The 22,420-nt window shown below is 37.3% G+C and overlaps 1 long non-coding RNA gene across 1 annotated transcript; it reads right to left on the bottom strand.

The window, feature by feature from the left end:
• LOC102166633 lies at positions 896-17,701 on the bottom strand. Its single transcript, XR_001300071.2, has 3 exons — positions 10,539-17,701; positions 10,381-10,443; positions 896-8,173 (listed from the first exon to the last, which is right to left on the bottom strand). It is a non-coding gene; the product is annotated as an uncharacterized LOC102166633 (long non-coding RNA).

The raw sequence follows: 22,420 nt of genomic DNA, 5'->3' as shown, positions 1-22,420 counted from the left end.
AAAAAGAATCTGGATCAGCCAACTATTGAAGGATAGCTGTCACATTTAAAACAAATTTCCCAGTAAAAATGCAATCATTAGTTCTTTATTTGTAGTTATTTATACACTGCACAAAGACCAAGAGGGCCAAGAAAAAGGGAAATACAAATTCATTAACATCATGGTTCTGCTTGAACTTCAAATTTGGTTTCATGGATTATTCTTTCCTGTTTGGGACATAAGTCTTTCTGGTTAATACATGTTTCAGATTTATTTCACTTGCAACATTGAGAGGGTGATGCAGTAACTTCCAGTTATTAATGTCTATGTCAAGAGAAAAATTAAAGAAAAACATAGCTGATATACACACTTCCCCATTTCTATAGATTAAAAACCAGAAGAGCAAAAAAGGTTGTTACTTTCAAAAGTGTGAGAAGTTTTTAAAAAACAGTCTACTTTCTTTCCCCCTTAAAGATCTGAAAGGCAGAGGATGAAATCAACCTACATTTTTTTTCTCTACTTGCCTAACATCAATCATGGGTGACTAAACATCTACATATTTACTTCAAATTGAAAAGTCCTTTAAACTAATGCTGTTTTCTTCACGTATTCTTAAATTAATAGTGAATTCTTAAAGTATGAAGGAGATGAAGTTGGTGTCCAGGAAAAAGAAACATTCTATTGATCCCTACTGAGACATTAAGAAAGCCTAAGCAGTCTACTGGGCAGTATCGATAGTGCAAAGGAGAGCTAGTAATCCAAAACAGAACTGCGTAGTGTTTCCACCGTGGCTCATTGGGTTAAGAACCTGACACAGTATTCAACAGGATGCAGGGTTCTATCCCTGGCCTTGCTCAGTGGGTTAAGGATCTGGTGTTGCCACAAGGTGTGGTATAGGTGGCAGATGCGCCTTGGATCCTGAGTCACTGTCACGGTGGCATAGGCCAGCAGCTGTAGCTCCAATTCAACCTGTAGCCTAGGAATTTCCATGCATCGCAGGTGTGGCAATAAAAAGAAAAACAAAAAACAAAAATAGAACTGTGCCACCAGGACCCAGGAATCTGCACCCAGGATCTCCTTTTGCTGTTGGCAACATTATTTATATTTACAGTAAACTAGATAATATACATTGGCAAAACAAGCAACATCACTCATAAAGAAAACAGTGGTTAAAAGAACTGATAAGTGATTAGTAAAGTTAGATTACTTCAGTCAAGTACCTCACAATGTTTATAAATCACATATAAAACTGCCAAAGTGCCTATAGGACATATTCTAGAAGATGCTTCACAACTTAAATGCTAAGAGAGTAGCTCTGTAAATCTATTTTACATCTTAGAAGCACTTAATAATATGGGAATAAAAATATATATATAGGCATGTAAAACGCTTTATTCTAATAACATAGCAGATTCTAAAAACGTATGTTTTTTAACTGGCGTGAATTGTCTCTATGATACGAACAAATTACCTGTTTTTCTAGCTTGAATTTTTGCAAGAGCTTTTCTGTAGGTTGAGTGTTCATTGAAAAAATAATACATTACTTTCCAGAAGCCATAATCATTAGAAACTTTTGGAAGAGGAAGGAGATTGGGGTAAATCGGCACTTTACAACTCAGTACTTCTGAGAACTTTAGTTCCTCCTTAATAAGAAATGTTGAGTTTTTTTTCCTTTCTGGTGAAAGGGTATGACTGGATACAATGACTCTTATTTGGGACTTCAAAGTAAACTTCAAAAATAGCCTCACTAATATCCAGTGAATGCCTGCATGGGCCATCTTTCACTCTGTCTCAACGTATGCAATACTGTTATATTTTGATTAATGTGTTTCTTCTTTAACTTTTTTTCCTCTTTTAAAAAATTTTATTAGAGTATAGTTGACCTACAATGTTTTATTGGTTTCAAGTATACATCAAAGTGAATAGGATATATATATATATATCTATATATATGTATACATATATATAGATATATATATATAGAGAGAGTATACCCATTCCATTTTTCCATATAGGGTATTGCAAACTATTGGGTATATTTCCTTGAGCTATACACTAGCACTAGGTTCTTGTTAATATCTATTTTATACAGCAGTGAGTATATATTATTCCTATCCTCCCAACTTATTTTTGTCTCTATCTTTTTTTTTTTTTTTTTTTTAGGGCCACACCTGTGGCATATGGAGGTTCCCAGGCTAGGGGATTGAATGGGAGCTGTTGCCACTGGCCTACACCAGAGCCACAGCAACACCAGATCCGAGCCATGTCTGTGACCTACACCAGCTCACAGTAATACCAGATCCTTCACCCACTGAGCAAGGCCAGGGATCGAACCTGTAACCTCATGGTTCCTGGTCAGATTCGTTTCCGCTGCACCATGATGGGAACTCCCTCTCAACTTGTTTATTTCTGTGCATTTCCTATGTGTCTTTAAGCCTCTGGCCAGTAAAAACTTTCTTGATGCTTCCTGTGCCAAAGGAAGAGGAGATACCTCAGAAAGAGGCCCCACTCTCCCTACTCTGAGACCAGCAGCAAAGTATCATCTGGGAATTCACATTAATCTACTTTCTATGTATAGGACCTCTTTCACTGTCTGAGGAGGTCCACTTTCAGATGATGGGGATTAGTTTTGTTATAGCTAGATTGTAAAGAAAAAGGGAAAGACTTAATGTTTAGCCTACAAGATCTGAAGTAAAATGTTTTGTTCTACAAAAGATGAAAGACTTGAAATCCAAGCTTTGTTAAGAGATTTTCTATTAGCCCCATCTTTCCCCCTTTTATCATATCACAAAGCGGGTAAATGCAGACCTTAAGTTCTTTCCACAGCATAGAAAAGATATTTTTTTCCATCTATCATCTAGGCTGTGAAGTTCTCCCTTCATTACTTTTATTTGGAAATAATTGTATATTTAGAGAAATGCTATAAATGTGGTTCAGAGTTCTCATATACACTCCCCCATGCTTCTCATAATGACTAAAAATAAGAAGTTGGCATTCTTGTCATGGCTCAGCGGTTAGCAAACCTGACTAGCATCCATGAGGACACTGGTTCAATCCCTTGCCTCACTCAGTGGGTTAAGGAAGCGTTGCCATGAGCTGTGGTGTAGGTCACAGACATGGCTTGTATCCTGCATTGCTGTGGCTCTGGCGTAGGCTGGTGGCTACAGCTCCGATTGGACCCCTAGCCTGGGAACCTCCATATGCAGCGTGTGCAGCCCTAAAAAGACAAAAAAAAAATAAAAAAAAAAAAGTTAACACTGATAATACTTAACTTGGATTTCCACCATTTTTCTACCAACTTTCTTTCTCTCTCTCTCCCTCCCTCCCTTCCTTTTTTTCTTTCTTTCTGCTGTACCCATGGTATATGGAAGTTCCTAGGCCAGGGATTGAATCTCAGTTGTAGTTGTGACCTATGCCACAGCTGCAGCAACACCAGATACTTTAACTCACTGTGCTAGGCCGAGGATCAAACCCACACCTCAGAGCAACCTGAGCCTCTGCAGTCAGATTCTTAACCCACTGTACCACAGCAGGGTCTCCTTTACTGACTTCCTTTATTTTCCAGGGTCCAATCCTTGATATTACATTGAATTTAGTGCCAGTGACTCCTCCAAGCTCTTATCATTTCTTGGTTTTGCCTTGTCTTTCATGATCTCTACAGTTTTGAAGAGAATGGGGTATTTTGTAGAATGTCCTTCAATCTGAGTTTATGTAATGTTTTCTCATGTTTAGATAACATTTCTATGTTTTGGGGAAGAATACCATAAGGGTGATGGTAGGCTATGAATGTTATCCTCAATGTATAAGATGTGGAGGAAATAAAAAGTCAGAAGTTTGCTCCTTCCTTCCATTCCCAAGAGATGGCAGGGAGAGAAGGGATACAGAAGAATGGAAAGGAGATAAGATGATAATAGAGGTCTAGTTTTCAATATCTCTTCCACACACAACTTCTTGGGGTTAATCTTCAGGGCAAGGGCAGCTTTGTAATATCCAGATAGGGACAGCCTGACTAGAGGCCACTGGGTGGATGGCTCAATTTCCCAGATGTAGGCTCTAGGCAGGGGTGTGCTGGTAAATGTTTAACAGCTGGCCTTAGGAATGGGTGCTGGGGGTGGAAGGGAGGGTGGAGCCTAGATTTACAGTGTTTGCTCATCTCCGTGGTGTAAATACTCCTGCCTTGGCCAGTTTGAACCGATCAACACGATCTTACTGAACAGAGTTGGAAGAAACTGTGTTGCAGTTCACTGTTACATAGTATTTCATCATGCATCTATAACAAATGATAATAAAATGCAATAAAAATAAGTAGGAAGTGGCAATTCTGAGTATTAATTACCTTGGCTTTTAACACAACTTGTTTAAGTGTATGTTTATATTATTTTTTTAAAATAATGGCTATATTTAACAACTGGAGTACATACTTCCTAAAAAACTAAGTTATACGCTCCCTCCAGCCTGTCACTGCTTCTAGGGGATCCTGAGCTTTTGGGCCAGCATCACACCCCTTGCAGCTCAGAAGCCATGGTGCAGAGGCAACCGCAGAAGGTGCACAGAGCTTTGAAAGCATTCCTGCTCCTCATAGCCTTTGTGTGAGAAGGAGGGGTACTTTGGAGTTTCTCATTTCCCCTGTGGAACTGCTGGTGGACCAGCAGGGGTCTAAGGGCAGGGAAAGAGGCTATGGGAGTGGAGGAGTGGAACTTTGATAATAGGGGAAACGTTCAAGGCTGTGACAGCAGAAGTGAGGGCCAACACACATCATCCCAAAAGACTGGTGGAATCTAGCACATTTCACTGATCCCAATTCCAGGGAGAAGATGAATCCAGTCCCTCTAGGGAGGAGATTTAGAGTGTTCAGAGGACAGTGAATGATCCAAGGGCACCACAAGGATGCAAGACACCCCCCACCCATCTACCCAGATACTTTCTTGGGAAAGAGAAGGGAGGGGAAAATAGAGAATTTGAGAAATACTGAGCCATCTAAAACAGTGTTACTCAAAACGCAGTCTATGAGCCAGTGTCAGTCTACTAACTATCACTGGTTTGAGGTGAGATAAACACAGGTGAAATTTTTATCATAAATTGACATTGCCTTGACATCCTAGCATGTGATCAGTGGATTGTACTCCTTGAATAAGATATAGACCAGTTCAGGTATGTTGAACTGGCATGGCAAGTTGCCTGTGGCATAAGTTGCATCCAATTCAGATGTAGTAAGGGCCTATATTGGATCTATGGTGCATCGGAAAGATCAACCAATTGAGAAGCATTAATCCAAAAAGTGGTAGTTTTCAAACCATCACCTTTGGATGGGAGTAAAGTGATGAGTAGTTTGAATGAGAAACTGTCAACATGTGTTCCTTGAACCAGCAATATCAGCATCACCCCCTGAACTCCTTAGAAATGCAAATTCTAAGTCCTCACCCAATATACTGAATCAGAAACCCTGAGTGTGGACCTAAAAATCTGTGTTTTAAACAAGCCCTCTAAGTGATTCTGCTGCATGTCTGCATTTAAGAACCACTGGTTAGAATGTTTTAAGTGAAAGAACTATGTTCAAGCTGGAGGAAAATGAAACATTATTAATTAGGTGCAAATTATCCCTGCTAGAATGCAGAGCTGGAGTCCATGGAAAAGATCAGACCAGGTAGAGCAAAAAGAAAACACAACTTTCTTTGCATATTGGAGTGATAATGCAAATGTTAAACCCAAGTACTTTTAGTGGATGATTATTTTTAATTTTTTCCGACACGCTTACCTATAGGGCTGTGGCTCCACATTTCCAAGCATCACTCATTTACCAGTCCAAAGCAGCCTGTTTTTACTAAAAAGAGTACAATCACAGGGAAAAAGAATGTTTCCTCAGCTTTGCTCTCACCACACAACTGCTGGATTTTTGGCTCTCCTCACGTTTCCTACAGTAACCACTATTAAAAGCTCAGGAAGGGAAGTTTCTTTGTGGCACAGTAGGTTAAGGATCCAGCATTGCTGCATCTATGGTGCAGGCTGCAACTGCAGCACTGATTTGATCCCTGGCCTGGGAACTTCCCCAAGCCCAGGGTGCAGGTATTCCTAGCATAAAATCTTCCCCAAAGTTTCTGTTCCTTCCCAGGTAAGGTTGAGATGGTTTTGGCTTAGAATCTGGCTGACCTGCACAGAAGCCATAACACAATCAAGAAATTCCCTCTGCTTTCCATCAGTGGTACATTTTCCTACTGGGGGCACCACCTGGTGCTCAGATCGTCCTCAAACTGATGGGCATACACATCGCCCAGGGCTCTTGATCTGGTACAAGTCTGATCCTGCAAGTCTAGGGTGGGCCTAAGGAGATGCATCTCTAACAAGTTCCCAGGTGATGGTAACCTTGCCAGTTTTTAGGCAATTATTTTGAGAAACAAGGTTTAGAGTAGTGTTTTTTCTGCTTTCTTTTCTCCCCAGGTCTTAAAAACAGGTGGAGGGTCATCAGAGGGTGACTAGTTGTCCAGGTTTGGCAGGGATGTCCTGAACACCCTGTGTCCTGGGTTATCCCACAGTCCTGGGCAAGCATGATAACTGGTCATCTCAGCAGTCCCTAACTACTCTGAATGGCCTCCATCCTGCTTCTCCCCAACTCCCTCCCCATCTGTATTGTATTTTTGCTTCTTGACTCTTAAGGTAAGTGTTTCCCCTTGAGGCTCATTTCTCCCCCATACAATGTTCTCTCTTTTGGCAGACCTGTCTGCACCAGCCCTAAAGACAGAACTGCATGTGCACCCTGTCTAGTTAGCACAGTCTTAGGAAAAGCTGAGGTTTAACTTGATTTAGAAGGTTCCATTTTAGGTTTCCCCACAGTCAGTCAAAACTAAGAGGCCTCTCTGAGATCAACCAGGTCCCTATTCCACAGTTACTCCTGTGCTTTTACATAAACATTCTCATTCTTCCTGATTGTGTAGACCAAGGAGGTTTGGCCAATGCTTGTTCTGCTTTGATTCTTAGGAGGACGTTATCTCGAATGAGGAAAAACCAAAATCTTCAACTCTGAGGCTTGGCAAATAAATGTTTTCCAGTATTTCCAACTGTTCTTTCCATGCCTCATCATCTTAGAAATATAGCTCTGAGTATTTCCACAGCTAAAACCCTTCATTTACACTGGATTTTCAACAGAATCATTTCTAAACTCTCCATGTTTGTACGGTCATCATTCTCAAAATTTAAGTGTGCTTCAGGATGACCTAGAGGGATTGCTAAAACACAGACTGGGGCCCCACCCCTGAGTTTCAGATTCAATAGGCCTGGGTGGGGGTCCAGAAACTTGCATTTGAAGCAAGTTCCCAGGTGATACGGATGCCTCTGGTTCACAAGCCGCACTCCTAGAACCACCAGCCTGGTGGACTCCTTCCATCAGGCCACAGGTTACCTTCCTAACACCTCACCACATGTTTTCAAAGACAGCCCTTTATTCCCCATTTGTACTCTATGCCTTTGTACTCTGTGTCTTTGTTTCATTCATTTAATCGCTCGTTCACGGCCCCCAAGTCTACTGAGGATGCGCTAACAAAACGGGTGGCTTAAGGAACAGACATTTACTTCTCACAGTTCTGTAGGCTGGGAGTCTAAGGCCCAGGTGCTGGCAGATTTGGTTCCTGGTGAGAGCCGCATTCCTGGCTTGTAGACAGCCACCTTCTCTGTGTGCTCACGTGGCCTCTTCTTCGGGCCCTTGTAAAGAGAGAGCTCTGGTCTCTCTTCCTCTTCTTACAAGGACACTAATCCCACTGTGTGGACTCTGCATCATGACCTTACCTTATCTAAACCCAGTTACCTCCCAAAAGCCCCACCTCCTAATAAAGAGGACATTGGGGGTTGGGATTTCAAATATGGGTTTGGTGTGGGGCCTGGGGGGGAGGGGGGACACATTCAGCTCTGAATATTCATGGATGGATTCACTCATTCAATCAATGGTTCGTTATTTCATCAAACGTTTTTTTCCCCAGTTTTATTGAGGTATAATTGACAAAAATTATACATATTTAAGGCTTACAATATGATTGTTTAATATACTTCATTAAACATTTTTTAAAGACTATGACTGGTCCTGTCCAGTGCCCTCATAGAGTTTATGGTTAAGAGAGAGAAAAAATTTACCCTTTTCATTTACAGACTGCTTCATGGTTTCCAAAGAGTTTCCACACTCAGGCTCCCATTTGTTCTTCACAGAGCCCTAAAAGACCAATAGGCACATATCATTTTAGACATTTCACAGATGAAGAAACTGAAGAAAAAGTGGTCCACCCAAGGTAATGCCAAACAGGTATTCCAGCTCCAGGTCTACGTTTTTACCACCCAAGGCCACAACCTCAGACTTATCATTGTATCCCCTCCCCACTGCTGCCCAAATTGTAGCCCTTCTTTAAAGCCCAGTCCAACTCTACCTTCTCCATGAAGCCTTCCCTGGCCACCACAGTTAAAATAGTTTCTCCTCCTAGAAAACTCTAATTTGAAAAAACACTTGTACTCCAATGTTCATAGCAGCATTATTTCCAAAAACCAAGACATGGAAGCAACCTAAATATCTATCAACAGATGAATGGATAAAGAAGATGCAGTAGATACATACCATGGAATACCACTCAGCCATGAAAAGAAGGAAATAATGCTATTTGCAACAACATGGACAGACCTAGAGATTATTATATTAAGTGAAGTCAGACAGAGAAAGACAAATATGATGATATCACTTACATGTGGGATCTAAAAAAATGATACAAATGAACTTATTTACAAAACAGAAAGAGGAGAATTCCCATGGTGGCTCAGCAGGTTATAATCGCTGGCCTCAATAAGTGGGTTAAGGATCCAGTGTTGCCATGAGCTCGGGTGTGGGTCACAGACACGGTTCGGATCCTGTGTTGCTGTGGCTGTGGCATAAGAGCAGCTGTAGCTCTGGTTTGACCCCTAGCCTGGAACTTCCATATATCACAGGTACAGCCCTTAAAAAAAGAAAAAGGTATTCGGAGACCTAGAAAACAAACTTATAGTTACCAAAGGGGAATGGAAGGGGAAGGGATAAATTAGAAGTTTGGAATTAACAGATACAAACTACTATATATAAAATAGATAAATGAGGACCTACTGTATAGCACAAGGAACTATATTTAACATGTTGTAATAACCTATAATGGAAAAGAATCTGAAAAATATATATATAACCAAATCACTTTGTTGTACACCAGGAACTAACCCAACATTGTAAATCGACTGTAATTCAATTTAAAAAAATAATTTCTCCTTCTTACAAAGTACGAGAGTACTTTATTTTCTCTACTAGTATTTTAAAAAATATAACCTCCATGTCTAGACCCCAAACCCCTTGAGACTAGGATTAATACTTCACTCCCCTTTTTGTCTCCCAATGCAGCCAGTTACTATCTTATAGAAGATGCTCATTAAAGCACTGAAACATGAATAAAGGAATGAAGGTTGGAGAGAGGAAAATTTCACCTATTTTCTGAGTCAATGATTATATTCTTAAGATAATCAATGAAGAATATATTTGAAGATGAAAGCAGAGTTGTGGGTTATCTCTCTACCTTCAAGCTCTGTAAACAGGGATTGGGAGGACCAGCATTAATTAAGGGACTGCTGGATGCCAAGTGTTTTATGTTACGACATTTTGCTCTCATAATCTAATAGATAAACACCATTGTTCTTATTTTGAAGTGGTGACACTGAAGCCCAGCATTGTTTAAAAATTTTTCCCAAGATCAGACGCTGATGAGATGTTAGAGAGGGGACCAAACCCAATTCCACGTAATCTAAAACACATGAAATCACCTCCCATCATACTATAACAATAGGAAACTGTCCAGCAATTATCTGCATAAGAAATTAGTTCAAATTATACTAATAATCTTGAGATCAGATCACCTTTTAGTCACATAGTCTCACTGTAATTGACTTGTCATTGATTCACTATTTGCTGAGTAAATCCTTTGATCCATTTTTCCAAAACAGAAAAGGAATTTCACTATTACCATACTCTTTTCTGGTTCTTCATGTAGCCAGTCATCACTAATTGTGAAATGTTGGCTTCTGACTTTGTAAATCTACTTTAACAAGTGATATTACATTATAATGTAATATAAATATTAGAAAAGAGAGCGTGAAAAGTTTGGGAGTGGGGTTAAGTCCTAGAACAATATAGAGGATGGGATGGATAAACCTAGAGATGCTTTCATGAGTAACCCTGAAAGGAATAATGACTTTAACAAAAGTGGAAAACTCAACATCAAAAAAATTTGTTAGACATTTACCATATTATGGAGCTGAGAATTATGAGGGAGTTTAACCAAGGGACATAATTAATGGACATCCTAGGGCCTGGATAGAGGCAGGTAAGAGACAGCATGAAGGAAATGACTAACTCACCTAGGAGGAGTCATATGTGAGTTCTGCAGTTGAAGTCTTACAAGAGCACAGGCCAGACACATCCTGAAAACCAAACAGACACATCAAGGGTGAATGCTCCCAAATGTTTAAAATACCAGTCTGCATCCTTTCCTACTACAGGGTCTGCAATATTTTACCTGGTAAACACTTGTCGGTATAATCAGCAGGGTTGTTACAAGGTCTTAACTATTTCATTAGCCATTAAGACAGCTAACAATAAATCTTGGCATCTAAGAGTTCTTTGATTTTTTTCTTTGTTTTTTTTCTGTTTTTTGTTTCACTGAAACTGCTTCAAGTAGTGAAGAAATTCTATCAAAAGCCTCCAAACTTTTTGGATCGGACAAGTGGAATAAAGTTTCAAAGCACATCTTCAGGCCTCCTAGAATGTTCAAGTCAGAAAAATCAAGTCACAACAAATGTTCTAAATAGAGCTTTCTATTGTTAGAACAGAGAGCTGGAAAAAAGTCATGCATCTAGAGAAAGATGAACTTTGGGGAAGTAGATAACTCATTTTCTCTGATTCAGGGCTGGTGAAATTAATGTAATATTGCCTTCAATGGGCAGTTTCAATCACTCAAGCACATGTCCTCAGAGATATGACACAAACAGAGAGACTGAGCTTCTTGAAAATAAAAAACATAGACATTTAATTTTTATCAATGCTTCTTGGAAAGGGTTCACAACTGTCCCTTCAGCAAATGGTAGGTAGGTTTCTAGAAATCTCTGCATTGGGGAATTCATAGCAAAGACAAAGTACAGGGAGCTCCCATCATGGCTTAGCAGAAACAAATCTGACTGGCATCCATGAAGAGGCAGGTTCAATCCCTGGCCTTGCTCAGTGGGTTAAGGATCCAGCGTTGCTGTGGGGTGTGGTGTAGCTGGCAGACGCAGCTCTGATCCCACGTTGCTGTGGCTGTGGCATAGGCCGGCAGCTACAGCTCCAATTCGACCCCTAGCCTGCGAACCTCCATATGTCATGGGTACAACCCTAAAAAGACAACCACCACAACAAAGAGACAAAGTACGATCTACATATAGAATTGAAACTTGTTGCTAATGGGTGTGCTTTCTAAGGACCAGACCAGTTAGTGTCTGGTCACTAAAGAGTTGTGAAGCAATGAGGTTTGTTTGTAAAATAAGAGTAACAGTACTCAATGGTACTTACGTATTTAAGTTCCACACAGTGTTCTAAATACATTTAAAACATATTTAATTCTCCCAATTACTTTATAAGGAAGGTACTATAATTACCCTCATTTTACAGGATAAAATTAGAAATACAAGTTCAAAAATTTGTCTGTGGTCACACACCTAAGTGGTGGCATATTCAGCCTGGCTTCAGAGCCCAGGCTCTTACCCAATATATTCTCTAGGTTTTTAATGTATAAATAATGGAATATATTTTGAATATTAAAAAGCCATTAAAATTTGAGAATATGAGAATTGGAGGAAAGAAAATGGAAGAATAGTGCTACTAACCTCACTTAATTGATGCTACCTTTTGAGAATATTTGCTTTCTATCATATTCATATGTAAATTTTTTATTTGTTACAGTTCTATAATTTTGATGTTTTCTCTTCATATTATATCAGAAGTATTTCCTAAGATGCTAAAAGAGTTTGCGATGTTCATTTTTAATACCTGCATAATGTTATATAGACTGGATATACTGTACTTATTTGGAAAGTCTCCAATTGTTAGCTATTGAGGTTAGTTCCATCAGCCCAGAGCAGGTTCAAGTGCAGGCTATGGAGTCAGACAGCCTGGTTCAAATCCTTGCTCCTCTACTCACCAGCTACATAGTCTTGAGAAAGCTACTTGACTTCTGAATGTTTCAGTTTTCTCATTATAAAATGAAGATATTAATAGTCAGAACTTTCACCTCCTTGGATTTTTGTGAGGATTAACTGCATTAATTGAAGTAAAGCCCTTAAAATATTACCTGCACAGATTTATTACTATCATAAATAAGTCTATGCTGAACATCTTCATAAATAAAGCAACTCACATTTTAAAAATTATTTTCTTAATAGATTTTCCCAGACATAAGATTACTGGGTCAAAATATATAAATTATTTTTTGTTCTAATAAGTGATTTATGTTGCCAAAGAATTTCCAAAATGTGTTATATAGATTTATATGCCAACTGTTGAGCAAGTAAGAAAACATTTTTCCATGTACCCTTGTTGACTTTGGGTATTACCATTAAATTTTCTATTACTTTGTCTTCCGGTTCATTAATCTGTTTTTAGCTGTGTCTAATCTGCTCCTAAACCCATTTATTGAGTTTCTAATTTCTCAGTTCTAGAATTTCCAATTGATTTTTATCATAGCTACCTGTAATGTGCTCAAATTCTCTATCTTCTCCTTTAATTTCTTTGATTTATTAATCACAGATATTTTAAAGTCTATTATTCCTGTATCCAGACTGTCTGTAGGTCTGGTTTTGGTCATTTTATCTTGTCAGCTGGTAAGCCTAGTAATTTATTGAGTGCCAGGAACTGTGTACAAAAAATTGTACAGGTAATTTGAGCCTATGGATGATTTATTGTCAAGTGATGTTTCACTTTAGCTTCTGATAGGTAGTTATCTAAGTGAGATCTCTCTAGGATTCTGCTCTCCAGGTTCTTGGCCTCTCATGCCCTCTTTACCCTGGAGCTCTCTGACACCCTTAAAACAAATATTTGCTAGAGTTTATCCAGTTTTTCTACTTGCTCTCAGAGGACGAGTTGATCTGAATGAAAATAATCTGTAACAGCAGGGAGTGTAAATTCTTGATGTTAATTTAAAAATAATTGATAAAACCAAAATACAACTTATTTTTGTTTTAGTGTGTATTCATTTGATTCTTGGTAAAGCAGAATGTTTTCATATGTTTGCAAATGTGTTATATTTCATCTTATGTGAAATGTGATTTTAGCCTTATTTCATATATTGGTTAAATGTGATTCTATTCTTATCTCATGTATCAGTTCTCAGTTGTGGTGTTATTATGAGCTACTGTGTAATAATCACATTAACCCTTTCTGTTATGTTTAAATAATGAATCTAGGCTTCTGCTTCTTTTATTGTTGTTTTAATATAATCACATCTATTTTATCTTTCATTATGCAATTAGTTACAGTATTCTAAGCCTATAAAAACAGGTCCCTGTAGACTTTCTATGGTATGGGTTTTGTTTATTTATTACATGTATATGATGTATATGAATTGGTTTTTTCCCAAACTGTTCGTCAGTCTATGTATTGCAGAGTGTTTTCATTGATATGTCCTGATTTCATTATTACTATTATATTTCATTATTATATAAAATATGTATTTTGCCACATTAATCTATTATCACATGGCTTTAATTATTATAACTTCATAATCTATTTTAATATTTGATAAGATTAGTTTCATTACTCTTCTTTCTCAAAACTGATTTTTGCTATTTTTGCCTACACTGTTCCAGATTTTTGTTAAAATCAAGTTCCTCTTACCCTTAATTTAGAATGTTAAAAACAAAAGAGAAACTATTGTTAGACTTCCAAAATCTATACTTTGGAAACAATGAACAGTTTTAAAATGTTATTTTTTAAACCCAGAAACCAATCTTTGACTAATAATCCAAAAGCTCCCAAAATATTTTATTAGATAGGTAACATCCTTCTGCTTAAATCTGATCATAGAGCGCTATGCATTTTGTTGCTCTCAGAAAATGAATCTCTTTTAAAAGTTTATGCTTGAGTTCAGGGTTGCTAATATTTATAAATACTACTTACTTATGTTAATATTCATATCTTCTAATATTTTAATAATATTATTTCACTTCTTTAAATTTTCAAGTTATAAAAATATTTTTCCAGTACATAATGTTTATTTTTTTTCAATCTTTGTAACTCTTCTTTCTTTAGTAGGCTTTATTATATTGATAAGGGCTTTCAAAATTACAGCATTTTAATGACAGTATTATGGTAAAATCATTCTTCTATCTCTGTTCCTGTTTCTAAACATATACATTTCCAGTATTTTTACATTAATTAATTAATTTAGTTTCTAATTTTGTAAACTTTTGCACTGCTTGAATACACATTATTTTCATTATTTTGCTATTGTGAGTTCTGCATTAAAAAACAGCATGTAGGAATTCCCGTTGTGGCTCAGTGGTTAGCATCTATGCAGATGCGGGTTCAATCCCTGGCCTCGCTCAATGGGTTAAAGATTAGGCATTGCTGTGAGCTGTGGTGTAGGTCACAGACAAGGCTCAGATACTGCATTGCTGTGGCTCTGGCATAGGCCAGTGGCTTCAGTTCCAATTTGACCCCTAGCCTGGGAACCTTCATATGCCACAGGTGTAGCCCTAAAAGACAAAAAGACACACACACACACAAAATAGCATGTATAAATTATTTTGTTTATGCATAACTTTTCAGTACCATATTCCTTCACTAATATTACAATTAATGATTATAAATTACTCCCTTTTGTATTATTTACTGGTTTTTGACAAAAATTCTGCTTTCTTTGATATTCATATTGTTATATCTGATTTAGATGCAAGCATGATATGCTGGAAAATCTTTGCCCTTTTAAAAAGTATTTCCAAGTCATTTTTCTTTAAGTATGACTCTTTAAGCACTACCAAGACATAACAGTTTCATTTGATTTTAATGTGAAGATCTTTATATTTGAACAGGCAAGTTTAAGCCATTTATTCTTCTCAAATTTTAAGCTTCATTGGACTTATTTTATACTTTCTTCTTTTCAATACTTCCTTAATGTTTCCTCTCCATCTTATCTTTTGCATGGACTAGGTTTTATTTACTTTTATCTTCCACAAATATTTGTAAATTAGATATTCCGTTTCCCATTCAACTAGTACCTATATTAAATTGTTCACAACTATCCTTAAGTGCATACTTAACTAATGATTTAAAAATAAAGGAAAACTTCCAATTTTTTTTTCTTTTTTTTCCATCTTCACTTTCCACATTGTGATCATTAGATACAGATTCCTTAGAATTTTTAAAATCTCCTTTCAGAATTATTTATTGAAAACATTGCTTTCTTACTAAATATATATAACTATATATATAACTATATATTTAGTATGTAAATAGCCATCAGCATCAATTTTTAAGTTACTTTGATGTTCACTATACTTTATTCTATTTATTACTGTCTTAACCTTCAATGCTTAGTTAGCACTAATCTTTTTTCCCGAAATTTCTTATTCTTTAATTTTTATGTTATCTCATCTCTTTGTGACCAGAAGATATCTCTTTGCAATTTTTGCATAAAATGCTCTTAATTGTTATGTTTTCTGACACCTTACAGGTTTTAAACGTTCTTTTGTTGTTTTAATGTACAAGTCAATAATTGGGCAGGCATAACACTTGCAGAATCAAACTTGCTTCTCTTAAAATTATGTATAAATTGATGTGTAGTCTTACAAAAGTTCTTGTTCTATAAAAGAAATATGAGGGCAGAATTCCCATTGTGGCTTGGAGGAAATGAACCTGACTAGTATCCATGAGGATTTGGCCTTGATCCCTGGCCTCACTCTGTGGGTTAAGGATCTGGCATTGTCATGAACTGTGGTGTAGGCTGCAGATGTAGCTCGGATCTGACATTGCCGTGGCTGTGGTGTAGGACAGCAGCTATAGCTCCAACTGGACCTCTAGCCTTGGAACTCCCATATGCTGCACCTGTGGCACTAAAAAAATTAAATAAATAAACATGAGGGCAATCTATAAAAGTACATATTTCTCTTAGATATTTGCAGGAATTTTGTTTGTCCTAAAAATTTAAAAAATTACCAGCCTATAACCATACATTTACCTTTATCCCTTAATTTTGTTAGAAAGAAACCTTACACTATCTCTACATTTTTTATATGAAGAAAGTTTTCTTCTATTATAACTTTAATTTTTAATTCTGATCCACATGCCCCATTTTAAGAGAAACACCCATTATTTTATTCATAAACTCAAGAAATATTTACCTAACACTAAGAGTACAGTGTTAAGCCTGCTGTTAGGGGTAGAGTTACAATAAGATGTTTACTGCTCTTAAGGAGCTAACATTCAAGTTATAGCTCCATAATTTGCCCATTTTCCTCTTATCTTTTTAACTTTTACTCATTTTCTTTGCCTGTTTAAACTAGTTATGAAGTTTTTCTTCTGTATCCCTCATTTCTACTTCTGTAAAACAGAAATTTCACCTACTGAATTTTTTAGTCACATCTCTTCTTATTTTGACCTATTCTTGTTTAATTAAAAACAATATAGTCTGCCCTGCTATATTCTTATAATTGCATTCCTACAAAGTTTCATATTATCAAAAGATTATTATAAAAATTATTTCAAGGAGAAAAGGGGCTAGAAGCTGGTTTCAAATGCATAATAACAAGATAATTTTTACTACCCTAATTTTAATGACATGCATTTACATCTCTGTATTTGACCCAAATTACAACTAATAATTTTTTTATCAAAACCAATAAATACAGCGCTCAACATTACTGACCAAGTAATGTTAGCCTACAATGTAAAGTAAACCATATTTTAGACAAGGAGTTTCTATGACCACAAAATAAATTATATTACAATTTGCAACTATCCAAGGTTAAGGAAAGGACTATAACACCAACTGAGCAACCAGTCATTCAAACAAATCTATTTCAGTTATTTTTATGGAATAACTTTGCTACCATGTACATAACTCTAGCTCTAAATAAGCCATCATGTTAAAATTAATAATAACCATTTTGTAAATAATATATCTTAATGTATCAGTGATGTTATCTCCAACTCCATCTACAGAGGAAAAGCTCCCATGCCTTTAATGTACCTCCAAGAAATTCCCCTTTTCCTGTAAGCTTACAGAGACAACTTCTACTACTTAATGAAAACAAAGGAGAAAATAAAAAAAGAACAAAGAAGAACATTTTCATAATGCTCATGTATTTCAAATCATTGGTGCACAAATGTCCAAGACGCCATCAAAGGGAAGTCTTATGTTTGACCATTAAAATTCAGGAATGCGGAATTCCCATCGTGGCGCAGTGGTTAACGAATTCGACTAGGAACCATGAGGTTGCGGGTTCGATCCCTGCCCTTGCTCTGTGGGTTAATGATCCGGCATTGCCGTGAGCTGTGGTGTAGGTTGCAGACGCGGCTCGGATCCTGCGTTGCTGTGGCTCTGGCGTAGGCTGGTGGCTACAGCTCCGATTCAACCCCTAGCCTGGGAACCTCCATATGCCGCGGGAGTGGCCCAAGAAATAGCAAAAAGACAAAAAAAAAAAAAAAAAAAAAAAAAAATTCAGGAATGCAATTCCTGCCAGGAGTAACCTTTATTCTGCTAGCATAGGAAACTCCCAAGGCATGTCAGGGCCAGCAACACAGAAGGCCACAGAAACATGTTATAGTATGAACGTGATGAAGTAGACTCTTCATTTCTTCCAATATGTGGAATATGCTTATTTCTTACACTTGCATTGTTGTTGCATAAAATTCTTTTTCAGATGCTTTTAAATCCTTTAAAAAAGTAATTCAGTGGAAGACTGTGTTCATATATTGTAACTCATTCAGTGTCTTTGCAGAAGTCTCCCAAATTGGAATCTTAAAATATGCATATCGGGATAAAAAAAAAAAAAAACAGCTTAAAAACAGTTTTGTTAAATGTCTGTTTTTCTAATCCAATGAATGATTTTAAAAATTAACTTCATTGTTTTTTAATTTACCATCTGTTAACTCAATAAATATGAGTTCTTAAAGTTAACCTAATTGTCTTGAAATTTGCTGTTTTTGAAGCTGATTAAAGATATTTAAATTAATTTTATTGTATATTAAGCCTAGAACAAAGCATGTCTGCATTTGGATAGATCTTGGCTAATAATTCACAAATAAATGTGCCCATTTTTTAAATGGACTAATTTTGTTTATGGTCCTTAGTATGTATCAGTCATCTTGTAGAAATGCAGAGATGATATCAGATTACCAAAGAGATCAATACACCAAAACTTGTAGCCATTAAAAACTGACCAAGTACAATAGTTTCATCAACTCTGTCTCTTGTCTAATAAAGAGGAAATGTGGAGTATCAACTAGAATGCAATCTCTTCACCCTATATTCCCATGGATGAAAGGAGCTGCTATGATTTTTTAAATATTGTCTTTCCTCTGGTCAGATCATTGGACTAAGCACAGTCATGGACCTAAGGAGAATGACTGATTAGACTTCCTTGAGAATTGTGAAAGACAGAAAGGTTTTTCTCTGGATGGTTCACTTTCCAAGCCACATCCATGGTTCAAGAAGACTGGCAACCATATTCTGGTATGTAATTGAGGGGACAAGGGATCTGGATGCCATAAGGAAGAAAGACAACCAAGAGATATGGAGGAAGAAGAATGACCAGGTTTCCTCTAGCACTTCAGTACTTCTGTTCCTAAGGCCCCATTGCACCTCTGACTTTGAATTCCATGAAAAGCCCTAGTGTGCTTTTCCCTTTTTTCTTAAGTCAGCTTCTATCACAAGTCAAAACAACTTGAACTAAAGCACAAGAAAGGAAATCCTCCTGATGGCAATGATTGTTCAGTCATGGATCCCCAGGCTTTACTCCTCCCCTTGCTCTTCTTTAGATGAGGAGACATTTTTACTTTTAACATGCAATTTATCTATTCTTTTCTTTTATGATTATTGCTTTATCTAAGAAAGTTTTGTCTATCTCCTAGCTATGTTTGAAAACATAAAGATCTAAAAGCTCAATGGTTTAGCTTCCATATTTCATTGCCCATTTGTGTGTTTGATGTGAGGTAGGGATTGAGGGCTTTTTATGGTTTTCTACATCAATGTCTACTCATTCTAGCACCATTTGTTGTGAATACTTCTTTGGCGCATCAGGTTGCTTTGGAGGAGATGAAAATTGGGAGTGAGGGCATGGAGAGGTCATCTGAAAATAAAGAGGTAGATATTTTATTTTTTTAATCTTATTAGTGAGTTTAAGAAAATAGTAGCTTCTTCACTTAAAAGAATGGGTTGACAAACCATTTATGAGAATTCACGTTTTCCAAGAAACCGCATATCAAGCACCTTAAAACATATCTGATGACCAACAGTTAACTCAGTTTTCTGTCCTATGCTGTTGCCAGCTTATGCCTTTACATTGTCTAATGTGCATCCATTTATGTTCCAAACATTAACTGAGATCTATACTAGGACTGTATCTATTAGATGGAATAGACCACATTGCCCAAGAATATCAAACTGAAAACCAAGTCAAAGTAGGATTCAACTATTGGTGCTGCTTGTGTGATGGCCCCATTTCTTTGCACCATAATTGGAGCTTTTACTGTCCTTTCAATTGCATAAACCAACTTCCAGGTTATCTCATAAAGATCCTAGAATCATAGTATTATCTTGTTTGAGACGACCCCAAAGGGTGAATGATTCTTAAAATTCATTGATTCTCAATATGCAAATCATAGGTGAGCTGGCTATAAATCATTTTTATGGCACACATAGAAAATGCATAATATTTGCCAAAAACACTGAAGTACATGGATAAGGCAACTGGCTCAGGGACTCTCTGACCATCCTAAGCCTTTCCCAGGCCCTGCTGTGTCACCTGGAGGGTAGAAGTCCTCAATGTTTCAGCCCTTTGGTTATTCTTTTGTAACAGCAGTTGGCTCATTCTTATCTAAGCACTTCTGAAAAATGTACAGTAGTGGATGGAAATAATCCTCTATCGTGTTGGCTAATAAGCATCTATTTTCCCTATTTCTGGAAAAATTTTCCCCAATGTATCTTAGAGAACCATACTCCCCTAAGTCCCAGACTACCTAATTTGGATAGGATGGCTACACTCACAAATCCAAGGTGGGCATTTAATCCAAAGCTGGTGAGTTAAAGAACCACAGTCCCTGACCAGGGGGATGAGTGCAGGTCTGGGTACAGGATGCAATTTGATCCAGTCACAGTCAAGTGTAATTCTTCAGCCGGAAATTTCGGAAAACTCTCTTTGTGCTAGGGTTTCTATGTCAGAAGAATGGAAGCCTGGAGGGATTAGCCTACTACAGTAAAGGGACGACCAGACTGAGAATAAAGTGAAAACAGAAGAAAACAGAAGCAAGAGATAGTTGGTGACACTATTTGAGCAGCTAGATCTAATTATGCCTAAAGCAGTCCTTACGCTTTTTCCAATTTACGTGTGCGTATATGAGAATATGTGTGTGTGTGGAGGGGGAGAGAATAAATAATGAAATGAAATCTTCATTTTTGAATTGGATTTCTGCCCCTTCAGCACAAATCTGTCTTACCCATGTGGATTGCTGGATACCAGCTTGTTTCTACCAAATCTGAATTTATGGACCTACACCCAAGGAATCTGAATTTTAAATAAGCATTCTATCTAATTCCTAAACATACTAATATTTAAAATCTACTGATCCAATTTTCTGGCTTAGGAAACTGAGATAATAAAGACTAGGTATCTTTCCAAAGATCAGTCAACAGCCCATATTTATTCTAAGTATGTGGGAAGGATGAGTGGGAAGAACAAAGTTCCCTGCCCTCGTGGACATCAACAAATTAGCTGATTACAGAATCAGAACTAGAATTCAGTTCCACTCTTGTCTCCCTGGAGACCTGATCTTCCCAAGCTTCTGTCCTAATATGTTTCTTCCTCAGCCAGACATATTTTTCATCTGAAATGTGAACCTTTGACTAATGGCAAAGAACCTACATTTGGGCAGCATTCATAGCCTATGAAAACAGGAGGTGCTTCAACAACTTTAGGTAAATGTTACTAGTGTGGATGGTATGGAATTTGCAAACATTTCCACCAAAGTGATGGAGGAGAGAAAACAGCAGAAGGAAGCAAATGCAGTCCCTACATGGTAACCCCACCACCTTCAAGTCTCAAATAGCCCAAATGTCTTTGAAGACTTATTTTTGTCAAAAATGCATACAAAACACTGCATTCAATTTCAGTGCATGTAAAACTATTTTAATAGAAAAATAATTTTTTCCCAAAATCTTTTAAGTCAAAAATAAATATTCCAGAAATAGAGGTCATCATTATTCTTTGGCTTTGTGTACTCCTGGCACACTAGCAAGTCGCCCGGGAGGGACTTGCTTCTACCCCACTTACATTCCAGTCAACTCAATTTCTTTTCTACTAGAATAGTAATGATAACAACATAACAAGAAACTGTTAGACTTTTTTTTTTTTTTTTTTGTGTCTTTTCAGGGTCGCACCCATGGCATATGGAGGTTCCCAGGCTAGGGGTGGAATCAGAGCTGTAGTTGCCTGCCATAGCCACAGCCACAGCAGCTCTGAGTCAGGTCTGGGACCTACACATGCTGGATCTTTAACCCACTAAGAGAGGCCAGGGATTGAACCTACGTCTTCATGGATGCTAGTTGGGTTTGTTAACCGCTGAGCCATGATGGGAACTATTCCAAAATTGTTAGTCTTTATTGAGTACTAACTGTGTTGAAACACTGTGCATTTACTCACTACAGGAGGTGGGTACAATTACCCCCATTATAAGGATGAAGAAGCTGAGGCAGAAAATTAGGAGACTTGCTCAAAGTCATGCAGATAGCTGAACCAGGATTAGAATGCAGGCAGTCAGACATCTAAGGCTGTTTTGCCTAAATCTATTAATTTACCCTGAAGTTTACTAAAAATATTATATTTGCTCATGCTCCTTTGTATTAAAAAGTCATGGAATATAATATAGGTGAATTTTATCTTATATCTAAATCAAACCTCAAGAAAGCTGAATTAAAAGATTACAATCTGTAGAGCAAGTTATTGAGAATTTAAAGATTTAATTGTCCAGTCAATTGAGTGGCTTTAAGAATCTGGATGTGCCTGTGGGAACAGAACCTACAGGAAACCAGTCACACACCTTAAGAAAAGGTACCTAGAGTTTCTAAGATTTTATAGGAGTTTCTAGGAGAGTATAGGGTTTCTTGCAGATTGCTGACTGTGGAATGGCAGGCAAGAGTGGTTTCAAAGTAGGAAA

Source organism: Sus scrofa, chromosome 13 (assembly GCF_000003025.6).
Source record: "Sus scrofa isolate TJ Tabasco breed Duroc chromosome 13, Sscrofa11.1, whole genome shotgun sequence".
Taxonomy (NCBI): domain Eukaryota; kingdom Metazoa; phylum Chordata; class Mammalia; order Artiodactyla; family Suidae; genus Sus; species Sus scrofa.
Note: the sequence above shows the minus strand (reverse complement) of the source record. Positions and strands in the feature narration are given on the sequence as shown.